The sequence below is a fragment of the Ambystoma mexicanum genome, chromosome 8 (genome assembly GCF_040938575.1).
Source record: "Ambystoma mexicanum isolate Mex_15411 chromosome 8, UKY_AmexF1_1, whole genome shotgun sequence".
In the NCBI taxonomy this organism is placed as follows: Eukaryota; Metazoa; Chordata; class Amphibia; order Caudata; family Ambystomatidae; genus Ambystoma; species Ambystoma mexicanum.
In genome coordinates, this window is record NC_090929.1 from 339,648,073 (window position 1) to 339,664,407 (window position 16,335).

At 47.6% G+C, this 16,335-nt stretch overlaps 1 protein-coding gene across 5 annotated transcripts in view; it reads right to left on the reverse strand.

Annotated features, from left to right (window-relative positions):
• Positions 1-16,335, reverse strand: part of EXD3 (exonuclease 3'-5' domain containing 3) — a 3,187,846-nt gene that overhangs the window by 2,137,399 nt on the left and 1,034,112 nt on the right. The gene's annotated exons all lie outside the window — the stretch shown is intronic.

Sequence of the window (16,335 nt, forward strand, 5' to 3'; positions counted from 1 at the left end):
CAGAACACTACCGACCCCAGAGAGCCCCAGACCACGAGGTCTCCCATGCAGAGAGCCTGAACCGCTGCCGAAGCAGCACACTCCCATGCCCAAACCCCAGCACAAGTACGGAGTAGCAGAGGAATGGAACTGACGGCCCAAGAAACAAGTTTCCATCATGACAATAGTGGCTGCCTTCTCCAAAGAATACCACTGCACAAAAGCGGTTAATGCCAAGTAGAGGGAGGAGGACAGTCAAGCTCTGAGACACTCCGGAAAGGGGAGATAATAAAAGGCTGAACAAAATATCTGCAGGCCCATTTGTGACTTGCATAGACCAGATAAAACACCATGGGGGGGACAAACCCATAAACCATGAGGGGCTACCAGAGAACAGTGTTTGTTTAAACATTTGTAATGCGCACCAAACCCTAAGGTAACAGGGGGCAGCAGATCCAGAAAATGCTAGGTTCACAAGATGTATGTACAAAAAATACAGGAAAATTAAAATTAAAATACACAATTACAATACAAGATTATAAGGACAAGGAACAGGAAGCATGTACAAAAATTACAACACAAGCAGTAGGATTAATATACATGATGAAGGTATGAATTTCTTGCAAGGTCTTTACACATCAGTGGATTTGAGCCAGTTGGTAAGGCTTAGTCTGAACTTTGTATAAGGTTGGTCTTCTCTGATGTAGTGTGGCAAGGAGTTGCAAAGTTGGGAAGCTTTGACGGTGAAGCTGCAACCACCAACTTTAGAAAGCTTAAATCTAGGGGTGTTCAAGCAGATGGAATTAGTTTGTCTCGTAGGTCTGGAGGATATTCTTCTATGGAGTCTGTCCATGAGATAACCAGGGTTGGCATTATTCAGAGCTTTATGCGTCAGGCAATCGGTCTTTAATTGTATTTTATTATACGTAGCGAGCCAGTTATTTTCACTCCTGATTGTGGATATGTGTGCTCTTTTGGCCACACCAAGTGCCGCTCTCAAGGTGTTATTTTGAAGTATTTGTAGCCTATCTATGATGGATTTGTTGGCACCAATATAGAGGGCATTGCAATGATCGAGCCTAGAAAGTATAAGGGCTCTAGCCAGGATGATGCAATTGTCATTGGAGGGAAACAGTTTGCCATTTTTAATGATCTTACAGATGTACGCCGTGGTGGACGCCAGGGCATTCACCTGTTTGGAGAGGGAAAGAGTGGCATCAAGGTAGAAGCCGAGGGTCTTCACCTCCTTGGCCACTTTAATAGGGTTACCATCAATTATAAAGGATGAATAGTCCTGTCCTAATTTCTTGAGATTGGCATGGGTACACAAGATGATGAGCTCTGTCTTGTCATCATTCAGGCATAGACAATGTGTGGCCATCCATGCCTGGATGATGAGGTACACTATTCACCAAGGCCAAATCCTTGTCGTAATCCCCGGAAAGTAGGAGGAGAATCTGGGTATCATCTGCATAGTTAGTGTAGGTGATACCGAGATGCTCCAGATCATCGAAAAGGGGCTTAGTAAATATATTGTACAGTGTGGGTGAGATGCATTAGCCCTGGGGCACTCCACAGGACAGGTGATGGGGATAGGGTCTGCTGCTGCTGAGGTGGAAAAGACTCATCGTCCTGTCACTTGAGAATGATTCAAGCCATGCTATAGCCTCTGGAGAAAAGTGGGCAGCTGAATCTAAGTGGCTACATAGGACCTTGTGGACCACAGATAGGTCAAGCAGTAAGAGGAGGGCTGTTTTACCTTTGTCTCTCAGCTCATCAATCTGTGACTTCAAGTCTACAAGGGCAGTCTCAGTTCCATGCTGGGGGCGGAAACCAGATTGACGTGCTCCTAGGAGTTTGTGCAGTTCAAGATATCTCTGGATTTGGAGGTATGCAACCTTGTCCAATATTTTTAAGAGAAATGGCACTGTCGTTATGGGGCGGTAAATGGTCGGTATAAGTGGATCAAGTGTTTTTAGCAGAGGGAGTACCCATGATTGCTTAAGGTTAGTGGGGATGGTGCCGGAAGTAAAGGAGGCGATAATAAGTTTATAAATGAATGGGGAAAGATCTCTTTTGCTGCATCCTTAATGAGCTGAGCTGGGCAGATGTCACCCTTGCAATTGGATGGGCTTGAGGGAGAGAATAACTTTTTCTACCTTGAGTCTAGTAGTTTTGGTAAAGTTAAAACAGGTGGGGGGGTCAGGTAAGGTTTCCTTAGGAGGTTCATTAGGAGGTGTGTCATGAGTCATTTCAGCAGTGTGAGAGGTGAGGTTAAGGGAGGCTTGTTTTGGGGCTATTTTGTTTTGGAGGGTGGTTACCTTGTTGGATAATGCATGTTGTATGTCTGAACACCATTGTTTGTCCTTGGTGCAGATGTCAGGAGTAGGGATGGGGGACTCCAGTTCCTTAAGTATGGTGAAAAGTTCTTTCATACTGGAATTGGGAGTTGGCGATGCTATGGTTATAGGAATTGCTTTTGGCCAGGATAATTTCTTTTTTATATTGAGATGAGATTTCAGTTAATTTAGTTTTATTCACTTCTGAGGGATGTAGTCTCCATGACGTCTCACATGTCCTCTTAAGTGATCGTAGGTCTTTTAGCTGGGGGGTGAAATCGGAGTGTGAAAAAGTGTGATGAATCGGAGAGGATTCCCCCAGAAAACCTGGCCCGGGACACTTCCCATGTGGCCAGGCAAAAGCAGGCGCTTCCTGATCCTGACTCTAGGGGTGGTGTTCTGCTGGAGGATCACATAGTTGGGTGGGAGGGGGATGGGGTCAGGCCACGAGGAATGGGAGAACTCCTTTAATACATTTCCCGAAAGCCTACAATCTTAATAGCCTATTGAAATTGCAAAAGAAAAAGGTAATTTGAACATTGGGGACAGTGCAAAAAGTATTGGGATGAGGGAGAGGGATTTGGAGGCACTAGACTGCAGTGTGCAGTCTAGGGATTCTAATGACCCACACCTGAAAGCATCTGGTGAATATATAGAGCCCCTCTCAGGTGCAGGCCACGAGACAAAAACAGAAGGTGGAGTAATTGTCGAGACACCATTTCGCAGTGGCAGCAGAAGTTGAAGGGAAGCAGAGACTCCAGAGCCACCGCTATTTGTGAAGTGGATGCTGGTTTCGTGATGGTCTCTACCCTTAAGGACCTGTATGCAGATGTTGCGTTGCGGGACGTATTGTTCCAGAAAGCTTCCCCCATGTCTCAGGGGGGATACCTCAGGGGCAACGACACGGAGCAACACAGGTTTGATCCCTGGGTCTGCGCTTATAAAACTCTGGGTATTAAGCGCGTTATAAATAACCTATCATATTATATCTTGGCGGCAATGTATGCAGAGGTTGCACGGCGGGAAGCATTAATCTGAGAATCCTTCCCCGAAGTAACTTGTACTCTGGTGGCAGGCGAGCACCAGAGTGCTCATGCAGCGAGGACCACTCCTCTTCTGACCGGCGTGGGCTGCAGAAAGCAGAAAGAAGCAGCTTACTGTGCAGCGGAGTGAGCGGATGCATATGCAGCACCTGGTGAGTTCACTATTATTGTGTGACCCCGGAATGCTCCGTAATCACCTGCCGCCCACTATTGGAAATATTGAATACCGAACAAATGTAAAGAGACTAAAGTAGCAGACTAAAACAAACCAATATGATACAAAGCAGCTAAAGGGGCAGAATAACAACGTTAGGAACAAACAAGAAGTTAATAATTGTAATTACAAGGATCAAAATAATTGCCAAAACCTAAAAAGGGCAGTCTCAAAAGAAGGTAACAAAAACAACCATTGCCAAAGCCATGAGAGGGTAATTAAGAAGCAAGCCAATTCTAATTGCCACAGCGAAGAAGAGGCAATAGTTGACAAACAAAAAAAAAAAACAAGCATTGCCCACGCCAAAGAAGAGCAAGTGTGATAGAAAGCCATTTTCAGCAGTTGGTTGATGCAAGACTGGGAAAACAAGAGTGGCAGAAAAGCTGCCCTCCTGATAGAAAGCATTCAGGAGGAGATGAGCATAACCTGCATTGCCTGTGGCATAAAAAGCACCAATGTGTCGCATGTCTTTAAAGAAGTAGTATCATTGCTGATGTTGTTGAAGGTCGAAAGACTTTGCTAACTTTACCACAGAAGTACTTGTAGTGTTAGAAGCTATTGGCCTGGCAGGCGGGAATACCAGGGCAAGGGACTTTGTAGTGGTATACCTGGCAGGTGAGTGGACCAGGTAGAATTTGAAGTACTGTGTTGTGGTTAAAGAATGAAGTGGCTAAAACCACCACATTATTTTGTGAAATCATCCCGACAAAACATTGCTGTTGCTAAAGATGAACTGTGGAAGTGTTTTTGTTGAACTCAAGCGCAGAACCAAAGAGTTGTCATTTTTTTTGAAATGTTGAGAAGTCCAAGTGAGAGACTTTTGGAACAAGAAGAACCTTATCACCAGAACTTTGTTATGTAATGGAACTTTCCGAATTTTTAAATGTTAATACAAATTCCTGCCCTGAATCTGGGGAAGAGGACATTACCCAGGTTACAAGGAGAAGTTCTTACAATTATGTTGAATATAACTGTGACTTTTGTTATATTTGAATTGCTTTCATATGTTTGTTGTATGAGGGACACAGACTTCTTTTGTTAGTGTTCCTTTAGTTTATTTTGATAGGCAGGGAAATCCTCTTCATGGTAGGGATATTGAGGCATTTATCAAACCCTTTCAATTTAACAAAATAGAAAAACCTTTACAAAACTGTCCACCTCACATTTCTGACCACTCGCACCACAGAGTGGGAGAAACACCCATAAGGGGGTGAACATAAATACACTAACCCCCTCAAGGGTCATCAGAAACCAAAGTACGTGAACACCCCAGAGGGGTTGAACCTGATTTGTAGTATTTGCAGAGTGAAATTGTACATATGAGGAGAAAAACCTTTTTACCTTGAACAAGGCTCTGCTGGGTTGTGTCTGAAGTCCCCTTTTGTGTAGAAAATCAAGGAGTTTTGTCGTGAACTGTACGAACAGGCATAGGCGTGAAAACCAGGAAAGAAGCCTAGAAACATTTGAACTTTCTTTTTGAACTGTACAAGCAGACTAAGGCCCGAGAACCCAAGCGAAAATAATGAGAGAGAGAGAGAGAGAGAGAGAAGTTTGGCGAGGGGGGGGGTCATGCACCAACCACCACAAGCCAAGAATGGGGAGTAATAACACTTTTCTAGGGTAAGTCTTTTGTTTCCTTTGTTAGTGGTAGGGACAGTCAGCAGGGTAGCAGAGATTGGACCATGGGTCAATTTCTAGACAATACAGGTACAAACTAATAGCCGCCAGTCGGCAGCCAGTGTCAATTAGAGGTTTATCCCAGGTCTTATTGACTCAGACGGGATCCTGAGCCTGGAAGGGATGGCGGGTAAAGTAAAAAAAAAATCTGCTTCCTCAGTGCCTCCCTCCCTTTCTTCTGCCAAGTTTTGCCACTCCTCTGCCCCACCCAATGTTTTCCAATGGGTTCCTTGGGTATGGTTTTGGAACAGGCACGCGCTAAATGGCTTTTCCTCCACATGAGAAACAGGTGGGAAGAGTAGGAGGAAGAGGTTTGGTTCAGCCACTAGCTTCATCCAGTAGTCCAGAAGTTTTGGTGGGTGAAGGATTATGGGTCTTCCTTATGACAACCTCTTTTGGTTTTGGGCTGAGAGTGGGGCTGGGGGGATGGAAACTCTGACCTTTGGACTCGACTGGAGGAATATCCCTGACAGTTGCTTGAAGATCTCTCCATGGCTCAGGAGGCTTTCAATGGTGCCGTCTCATGAATTTAAAAGCCTCCAAATGGGCCTGAGCGATCTGCATGGTGGCCTCTAGGGAAGATTGATGTTTGTAGTGTCATGAGCTCCAGTCTGTACATGATTGTACAGCTTTAGACTCGTAAAATGTAATAACTGGCTGCAATGTACATTTTCTGTATCGATTGTTAAGATGTCTCATTTGTGAAGCCACCAATTTTACTTTCTTCTTTACACTTTTTATGAGCGCTATTTTAGACGGGTGTGCAAAGATATGGAAGCCTAAATACTTAAAATCATTCACAATTTCGATCTTGCTGCCATTTATCCACCAACTCTGAATTCTCCTTTTATGAACTGCAGAGACAAATCTTAATGTTTGTCTTATTAATAGAGTACTCTAAGAAAGCATTTAACAGCCTTTGTACGTACAATCTATCAGTAGGATGTCATCGGCATATGAAAGTTATTTTGAGAGATTAGGGACGCTCCTTCCAAAGCCAAACCAAGGTCCGCCATATATACGTTGAATATAAAGAGAGGTAAAATGCATCCTTTCCGAAGTAAGCAGGCCGTTGGAATGACCCTCCCTCTCGATTTAGTCGGACTTTAAGGGTCGTTTCGGAATGAAGGTGGATTAAAATATCTAACAAATAAGGGAGCCCCCAATTTTTCAATTTTGTCCATAAAGTACAGCAATGTATTGTATCGAAAACCAACGACAAGTCAATGGTCACAACAAAAATGGGATGCAAAGGATTGGCCCAGCTTTGTTTCTGCACTATATCCATCACACATCCTACTAAAAAAGCTCCGATTCCTTCTCTGAATCCTACTTGATTACATTGCAATATTGCCTTCCTTACTGCCCAAATACTGCCTCGTTCAGAATCAGAGAAGCAAATATCTGAGTCGGCATCAAGCACATCAATCGGCCTGTAATGTATGGAGTCAGTCCAATTGCCAATTTTAAAGATTGGAATAACATCGGACAACCTCAAGGTCGCAAGAATCGGTTTAGCTTTTAAAATAACATTAAACAGGTCCTTCAATGCCTTACTCCATAACTTGTGGACACCTTTAAAAACCAAATTCAAAAAAGCCCATTTTGGCCAGGGGCTCTGCATTTAGAACATTTCCTAATCACTGATTCAACATCATCAAGATTAAGAATTGAAGGCCACGCGTGATCCACATAATTAAATGAGCATACAGAAGAACCTTCGGGTACTGCATACAAGGCTTCAAAGTGTGCGATCCAGGTATCTTCCAGAATCGAGTTTGTCTGGGCCAAGGATTGGGAGTCGCCCATACAGTTTATCACTCGCCAAAACTTTACACCTGATTTAGAAGTAATACAAGATAACAATTTCTCCCTTAATCTGATGTAAATAAGCTCTTATTGCCTTTACTTTAATTTTATTTTTTTAACTTTTTTATTTTGCATTTGTTATATCACAATACAGTACCACGATCAATTTAACATCAGTACATCATTGGCCACCCTCCCCCCCCATATCCCTCAAAGCCACGATCTTCCCAAATGTAACTAAACTAGTAACTCACGGCTAGTACTTGACTGGAAATCTCTCAGGGGGCCTTCCTGTCCATTCCTGGGATCCCTCTGCCCACTTCTCCCATATACCCCCACCCACATCCCATCCATTCTCCATCTTCCTTCCCCACCAGGTGTTCATGGGGGGATGTCATCCGGCGAGCTATACAGTGCACACACCAGGGCCTTCCAGACTGCCACATTCTCCGAACTCACCTGCACCCCCTCCTGCATGGCTTCATAACATACCTCAGCCATGGACTTGCGTCTCAGGTTGCTCCACCACCCTGCTATACTTGGGCCCTCCAGAGACTTTCAACGCCATGACAATCCTCCTTTTCGCCAATAACGTGGCCAAGTCGCTCATTCCGTTTGCTGGTTAAGTGCTCTTTGGGCGTGGGAACACCCAGAGTAAACAAGCCTCCTGTTTCCAGATTTATCTAGTCACTCTTCCCCTTCAAAGCCAGAGTTCCATCTCCTATCAGAACCTACTGACTAACGTGCATGTCCAGAACATATGCATCATGTCCGCCCTCCCTTCTCCATCCCTGGGGCATCCTCTCTCCCTTGAACCCGGGAATCGTGAAATAAGATTCAGAAATGTAGGCCCTATGTAGTACATAAACTGAGTCAATTTGAACCGGGCGTTCCTCGAAACGTTTTTGGATATAGCAGCACTTTGTACCACTCTGGTTCTAACAATGTCCTGTGCCTATGTCTGCCTCCCAGCTGAGCATTATTCTGGCAAGGTCTTTCGGTAGTGCCACTAAAAGTCCCTGATAAAATCTGGAGACTCTGTGCCCTCCGTCCAAAACAGCATACATTAAGCCCAGTGATCCTGTGGGGATCTAGAAAGGCCAACCACCTCCTCTGCACCTCATACACCATCCCAGAGTATGTCAAGAACTGCCCCAGCCGCACCCCAAACTCCTCTTCGATCTCTGAAAACTCAAGGTCTGTTAGCGGAAAGGAAATCCCCCCCCTACTGTCAATAACCCTTGTTCCTCCCATTGGGTCTGCACCAGTGCCAAGTCAGCTACACACTTTGTAAATTGCTGCAAGGGGTATACGGGGAGAGTAGGGTTCCTTCAGCTGCAGCAACACTTTGGCTCTGACCCAAACTCTGCGTCCCAACTGCACAAGTTAAGGTGGGGTCATGTATCCTACTCCTTCCAAAACAGAGCACCACCTTCAACAAATAGGGAGCAATTGTTCCATGCAACAGGGTGTTCTCTATCGTCTTTGTGTCTGACAGCCATCTGGCTACATGTTGCAGCTGCCCCGCTAAATGATACAGCTTCAAGTGTGGCAGCCACACTCCTCCTTGCTCATAATCCCTGCAGGGTGTCTCTAGGGCTAACCTACGCCTGCCGGGTCCCCCATATGAATTCCCCCCACCACCACCTGCAACTCTCTGAAGAAAGACCTTGGCATGAGATCTATGATATGATATGGCATTTATAACACACCTGTACACCAGTGTTTCTAGGCGGGACAAGGCAAGGAGGGGGAAACAACAATCTTACTAGGCCTTGTGTCATTCAGATCGTGCAAGTGCAGGGAAGCAGAGAGGGGAGAAGTGCCAGGGGGAGGGGAGGAGAAAGGTGCAGTGAGAAGGGACTGTAGGGTTTCAGATACAGACCCTGTAGTGCTGGGGAGCCCGCAGGCAGTGCGAGGGCAACTGGACATGCAGGAGCCTGGGCCCGAGTTCAGAGAGTGACCAGGTGACCAGTGCACGGAGCAGTCAGGTGCATCAGCCAGCAGGGGAGAGGAAGAGGAAGCGGAAGGGAAAAGGAAGGTCTTGAGTCACTTCTGGAAGCAGAGGTGGTTCTGCTCAAGTTTGAGAGAGGCAGGGAGGCTGTTCCAGAGGTAGGCACCAGCAGAGGAGATAGATCTGCCCCCAACTTTCCGCTTGGAGAAGCGTCTGACCCTCAGAGAGATGGAGGTGGATGAGCGGAGAGCTCGCAAAGGAAGATGTTTTGGAAGAGACAGTTGGAGGTAGAGTGGCCCCAGGCCCCAAAAAGCCCTGTGAACGATGCAGAGGGTCTTGAACTTGATCTTTGGGGTCACGAGGAGCCAGTGAAGAGATTAGAGATGCTGGAGAGATATGATCCCTGGGCCAGAGGCCAGGGACAAATCTCACATTCCTGTTCTGGATAAGTTGTAAATGTCTAAGAGTAGAGGTAGGAAGATTTAGAAAGAGGCTGTTGCAATAGTTCAGCCTGGCTAGGACCAGAGCTCTGGAGACAGCTAGCTTCTGGGGGAAAGTGAGAAAAGGAAGAATACCTCTGAGGAGGTGCAACTGATAGTTTGACTTCTTAGAGATGCCAGAGAAGTGAGGAGAGAAGGAGAGGGTGGAGTCAAAGATGACACCAAGGTGCTTAGCCTCACAGGAAGGAACAGGAAGAGAGCCCAGAGTGGGCGCCCAGAGAGAAAAGGAAAGGAGGGAGCGGGTGTCCCAATGAGGAAGATCTCAGTCTCACTGGCATTAAGGCAGAGATCACTGGCAGCACACCATTCCTGAATTGTGGCCAGACAGTCTGGTATGAGAGAAGAAGTACAGGTAGCTGAGGGGAGCCTGAAAGAGAGCCGAGTGTCATCTGCATAACATGGAAAATTGGAGCAGAAAGTAGCGATTGAAGAGCCAGGGAGAGAGGTTAGACCCCTGGGGAACACCACAAGTAGAGTGATGGGGAACGTTCAGAAAATGATTTAACAGACGAGGGAGAGCGATCATTTTCAGCAATGCAATTCTTCCCATCACTGACAATGGAAGTTTCTCTTCGGAAATTAATTGAGCCTTCCAGCCCATTCCTGGCCCGAACCATGTTTTCCTGTTTTGCCTTCTTGATATTATGAAATATATTCACTCCCACATACCTAAATGTCTGGACCCTCCACTACAGTCCCAATTCTAGAAGCTGTGACACCTCCACTCCCACCCATCCTGCCAACGGGAATATACAAGATTTTGTCTTACTAATCGATATCCCTGACAGTACTGCAAAGTTATCCAGCACCTCTAGATATTGCACTAGGTTATCTTCCAGGCTACGCACATTTAATAGCATGTCATTCGAGTATAGCGAAACATGATGTTCTCTGTCCACCAGGAGTTCAGTGTCTTTAAACTCCTTCCGCAAGAACACCGCTAGGGGCTCTAGGGCCAGCACATATAGAATGAGGGACAGTGGGCATCCTTGTTTCGTGCCTCTGAATATTGACCCATACAGATCCGTACCTTGCTGTCCTCATCCTCAAGACCGAGCAGTGTAAAGCATTCAAATCCACCTTAGAAATCCCTCTCCTGCTCTGAACTTCTGCAGCGAGGCTAGCAACCACACCCACCCAACTGAGTCGCATGCTTTAACTGCGTCTAGCGCCACCACCACGCAGCCCTCCGACCACTCTTGAGTCCTGTCTATGACTGCCTGCAATCTCTGCATATTCTCGAACATCACCCTCGCCTGGACGGATCTCGTCTGGTCCGGGTGGATCCGCACTCCAATCACCCTCTTTAGTCTTTCTGCTAAGACCGCTGTAATAACTTTAATATCCTGATTTATCAAGGATATCGGTCGATATGATTCGCAATACGCCCTTTTTTCCCTGGCTTCAATATCGGTACTATAACGGATTCTTCCATACTGAGGGGCAGTCCCTTTTCATATGCTTCCTCGAGGGTTTGTAACAGCCTCGGAGCCAATTGATCAGCAAATTCTTTTTAAAGTTCGGCCGGAAGGCCGTCCCTCCACTGGAGTTTTGCCCAAGGGGCAATGCCCCAATCACTGCCCGTAGCTCCTCTATTTTAAGTGATGCGCCCAGCACTTCTGCCTGCTCCATACTGAGGGCGGGTAGACCAATATACAACAGGGTCTCCTCAGTTGCCTGATTCCTATCTTCCCCTTTCGCATTATATAAAGTTTGGTAAAATTGCTGAAACACTTCATTACTTTCCCTCTGTGACCGCCATTACTCCCCACATCCATCTACTATTTCAGTAATCCTGCCCTGGTCCTCATCCTTCTGACAAAGTCATGCCAGCAGCCTGCCTGTTTTGTTCTCCGCTCTTCCCCTCCCTTGCCTTGTCACGCTTTGAAACACTTGGGTACGAGTGTGATAGAAATAAAATATCAATTCAATCTCCTTGCCCATGTAATTTCTCTGTATATTTCACATAGTTGTGTCTGCCCACCCGCTCCCAGTGCTCTCTGCCTCAGCAAGAATAGATCTCTTTCTGCACCCTCTCCCTCTGGGTAGGTTCCCTCTAATCTTTTAATCGCTGCTTCTGCTAACTGCCGCACTAACTCTGTCTGGATCTCCCTGCTTTTACAATGGCAGCTCTGCGTATGACTACCTTAAACGCATGCCACAAATTACCCATAGAGAGAACGCTCCCTTTGTTGATGTGAAAAAATCTATCTGCTCGGCCATGCCCCTCCGAAATGGCCCATCTCACAGGGACTCCGCTCTTAATCTCCAGGTGGGTACCGGGGCTGGCTGACTACACAGCACCCATTCTATCATCAAGGAAGAGTGATGGGAAAGCATTCTTCCTTCGTATGCGGCACTCACAAATTCCCCAGGTTGCTCTACTCCCCTGAAAAAATAATCAATCCGTGTATATACCTTGTGCACACTAGAATAATACGAGAATTCCCTCTTATCACCCTGCAGCCACCGTCAAACTTCTCTCAACGCCAACTCATCCAGCAACGTCTTTAAGACATTCCCTGGCGGAGAAGGTGTGGTGTGCTTGCTGTCTGACCGGTCCAATGCTGGGTCCAAAGTACAATTAAAATCTCCTCCCCAGATCCACATCATCCCTCGGAAGGGGGCAAGCCTTGCATACAGGGAGCAAAAGAATGTAGACATGTCATGGTTGGGGGCATAAGTGTTGATAATGCATACCTCTTTTGTCCAAAAACCCATGCACCAATGCCATCCTCCCTACGCTGTCTGTGCAAACTTCCACCATCCAGAAAGGCACTACTGGGGATACCCAGATAAGCACTGCGCCCACATATGTGGAGAAGGCTAAACCATACCCTACCCCTCCCATTTCTGAAGTACCCGTGCTTGCTTCTCTACTGTAAGGTGTGTTTCTTGCAACAGCGCCACCCCAATCCCTCTTCGGCACAGATATAAGACCGCCCGGATCCGCTTAACGTAGTTATTCAATTCCCCGATGTTCCAGGAGGATATTTTTAGTACCTCAGCCATTTGGTCCTATGCCATCCCTTTCCTCTCTCCCCCTCTTCCGTACGTGCTTTAAGCACCTTCCTCCTCCACCATTCCTACCATCCCAGGGGCGCTTCTCCATATTACCAAGTCGTGCCGCAACCAAACCCAACCGTAAAAACTCAAACCAACCACCCACCAGAACCCATCTGTAGACGTGTAACCTCCCCACCCCCCAGTCATCCCACTTTGTTGCCTGGGACTTGTTGGCTGGATAACCCAGGTATCCCTAATTTCAACCACGTGAGAAGGGGTCAAATCACGTAGGCCTTTTTCCCCCCCATCACCACTTGTCCTTAGAATCTACACGTAGTCAAATCAAATTCTAACATAACATGCTTCAAACGTAGCCCACCGACTTTGACACCCTTTGGTATCTCTGCATCCCATGCATATCACATGTCATAACATTATTCCCACGACTGCATTTCAGGTATTACGTCCTCAGTCCGTCATAGGCACCATCTGTTTGGCGTCCATCCAGGCATTCACCTCCCCTGGGGCCTCGAAAAACAGGGCTTTCCCCTTGTGCATCATTTTCAGTTTCACTGGGTATAGAAACATGTACTTTATGCCTTGCTGTCGCAGTCTTGCTTTTGTAGGAACAAACTGTCCCCTGCTCCTCTGGACCTGCAGGGTATAGTCCGGATAGATTGCTAATGTGTCAGAACCTAGAACCTCGTCTGATCTCGCCCACCTCCCTGGAAAAAGCCAGGATCCTCTGCTTGTCTTTGAAATGTAAAATGTTTGCGATAATCGGCCGGGATGGCGCTCCAGGAGGAGGTCTCTTCATTAGTGCAGTGTAGGCTCTCTCCACTGTGAACCCCTGTGATATCGCTTCCGGGACAATCTCGTGAAGCAGCATATTTTCCACATATGTGGAGGGTTAATTCCTGTCTTTCCGTTCCGGCAGCACCATAATTTGAATATTGGTTCTCCTCGCTCTGCCCTCTGCATCTTCCGCCCGGTCCTGTAACATCTGTACCTTCGCCGTGAGGTCCTGGACTTTCTCGCAGATGTTTTGTGGTAACAGATATCTCCACCATTTCCTGTTTCCCCACTCTTCCTGCCAGGTTGCGCATATCCTGTCTCAGCACACCCACGTTTGATTTGATCTCACAGATACTGGAATCCATAGACGTACTCAGGGCCGCAATAGCCTTAAGTATCCTGATATTGGGTTGATCTTATGCCTGCTCTGCTGGTGTTGCCTCTCGCGACACCTCAGAGTTCTAAGGGTCACGTTGTTGTTCTACTTTCTGCACAAATGCGTCCGTCTTCGTCTGCCTCAGTTGTGCACGGGTTTTGTTCTCGCCCTTGACATGTGCTCGCCTGGCGCTCTGTAGAGCCTGCACAAGGGTCAATATTCCAAAACCAGCTTCCAACTCCCCAGCACCTAACGGTTGTATCAGGTGTTGTAACCCTGTTGTGCCAGTCCCAGAAAAAACACTCTACAGGGCTTCTAGCTATTATAATTTCATTAGACAGCTTGTAAACTCCATCTATAAATTCCTTTAGATATTCCATAATCTGGGGTGCCGACAGCCGTTCCCAGACTGCTTCATTGCCTCCGCAGAAACCGCCAGGCTGCCCCTGTTCACCAGCTTCCAGGTCCTCCTAGCAAGTCTCCAAATGTGTCCCAGAGTAATCTCTTGCGGTACCCGCACTCCACACTGCGTCAATGTCACCTCTCCGCCTCTTCCAGGCTTGCACTGTAGATCCTCGGAATCAGCCTGCTCTCTCCTGTCCCCCGCTCCGCAGTCCGGCTCTCTCTCGTTCAACCGCTCCACTCGGCGGCTGCAGGGCTTCTGCTGCTCCACTGCCACACAGGTCTCTTCCCCAGTAATCAGAATGCCCTGGCCATGCCCGCCATCTCAGGGCGAACGCAAGCAGCTTTCTCTACGCGTGATTCCCAGCAATTCTGGGCGACCACTTGGCACTCTGACAGTCCTTCGGTTCTCCCCCCACCATGTGAAGTCTCTGCGCCATAGTATGTTCCAGGCCAATAGTGTCCGTTGCTAGGATAGATTTCATATTGTATGTAATTTTCCCTCCATGTGGCAACCCCCAAACTTGTTGCTGTTGTTTTACACCCTGATCTAGACTTTGCCAGAGAAGTGCAGCCTTCCGCAGCACTCCTCTGGGATTTCGCTCAATTCTTATGGGGAAACTGACATGCCCTTAAGTCAGTACTGGGAGACTTCATTTCCCTTAGTCTTTTCCTTATGTTGCAGCTTTTGTGCAACATGAAACAAGAGTGCACCGTAACTTACATTACCGCGCTCTTGGGTCTCTAGTCATTCCAAAGGCCCTAGAAACTCTCGCTGGACTTATGAACTGTGCAAGTGTGTCACAGACGGAATTGGTGGCAGCTATCGTTTCTCTTGTGTTTTGAACCCTTTTTCGCCATGTTATCTGCGCTTACCGCATTTGGCACAAATGAGTGGCCTGGCTCCAAAATGCCCATGCCACGAGGTTCTTTGTCCTGTCCGCTGACCGTCTTGCCCCTTCACCTTCCCCCAGGTCGAGCCGACCCGGGGCAGTCCTTATTTGGTCATGCACTTTCCTGCAAAACCCCAAACCTTTCGCGGGCTTCTGCATGCCTTGTGTGTGCCTCCAGGATGTGGGCTGGGATGTCTGGTCCCAATACACATCCTGGGTGCCAGAGAGTCTGGAGTGTCCTGAATGCCTGGGACCACTGTGGTCCGTGATAGGTCCACGTATGGTGTGAGTGTTTGTGAGTAGATCTCCCATTGGGTCCTCTCCATTTTGGCGCAAAGGGAACTTTGAATAAGAGGAGGCTGAAAACACCACTACCATGTCGATCTCCTGAGTTCACACCGAACAAGGGATAAGGAACCAAGTATCCTGCAACAAGAAGCTGAGTCGAGGAACCGCTGGTGTCCCGCTGAAGGTTTGGCACCTGGAATCGCTGTCGTCCTGCGAGACCCCTCTGCATCTCATCGTCCTAGAAGGTCTGCGAAGGCGCTTTTGCCCATTGGAATAGTGGGATCAACTATACTCGGCACCTTCACCAAACCCTGCAAGTAAGCCTCTTCGGAAGTGTCCCTGGGCTAACCAGTGGGCTGACCATCTTACGCAGGATGCTTTGCTCTGTCACCGCCGCCGTTTCGGGGAAGCCCTCGAAACTTGGTCTACTGCTTGCTCTGCGTCCACGGCACCCTCACACTGAATTTCATACACTCGGCATTCCCAGGTCTAAAGTGAGACGAGTGCGCCCGGACCAGAGTAAACTCGGTTGCCGTGTTGCCCTGCTGTGGTAACAACTTGTGCACGTCCGCTGCATTTGGGACACCCTCGACCCTGCATCCTGCTTCGCAGAATCTACCCTGTGTCGAGACGTCCTGATCATCGCAGCTGAACCTGCCAGCAACGTGAACTGAAGAAGTCTGGGTCTGCTTGCGTCGGGGACAGGTGAGTAGTCCATACCCCAACCGGTGGCCCTTCGCGGAGGAGCCCGTTTCTTTTCTACCGCTGTTGCGAAATAGCGACTCTATCCCGCACTCTCACCCTGCCTCTGCCCACTAGTGGAGGCCTTACTTGAGTAGTGGGGACTTGTTCTGCATCGCTTCATTCACCTTCCTGAACTGCCCGATATCCTTGAAGAGGCCCTGTTTTGTCCAATGGCACCAGCGTGTGCAGGTACTTTTGAGCATAAGGCTCCTCTCTTCGTAGGGCTTGGACTTCCTACTAGTTAGGTGTATTTCGGATGTCGAACTGAGTCTAATGATTACCTGCACTGCCTGTTTTCCTCCCCATCTAGGTGATC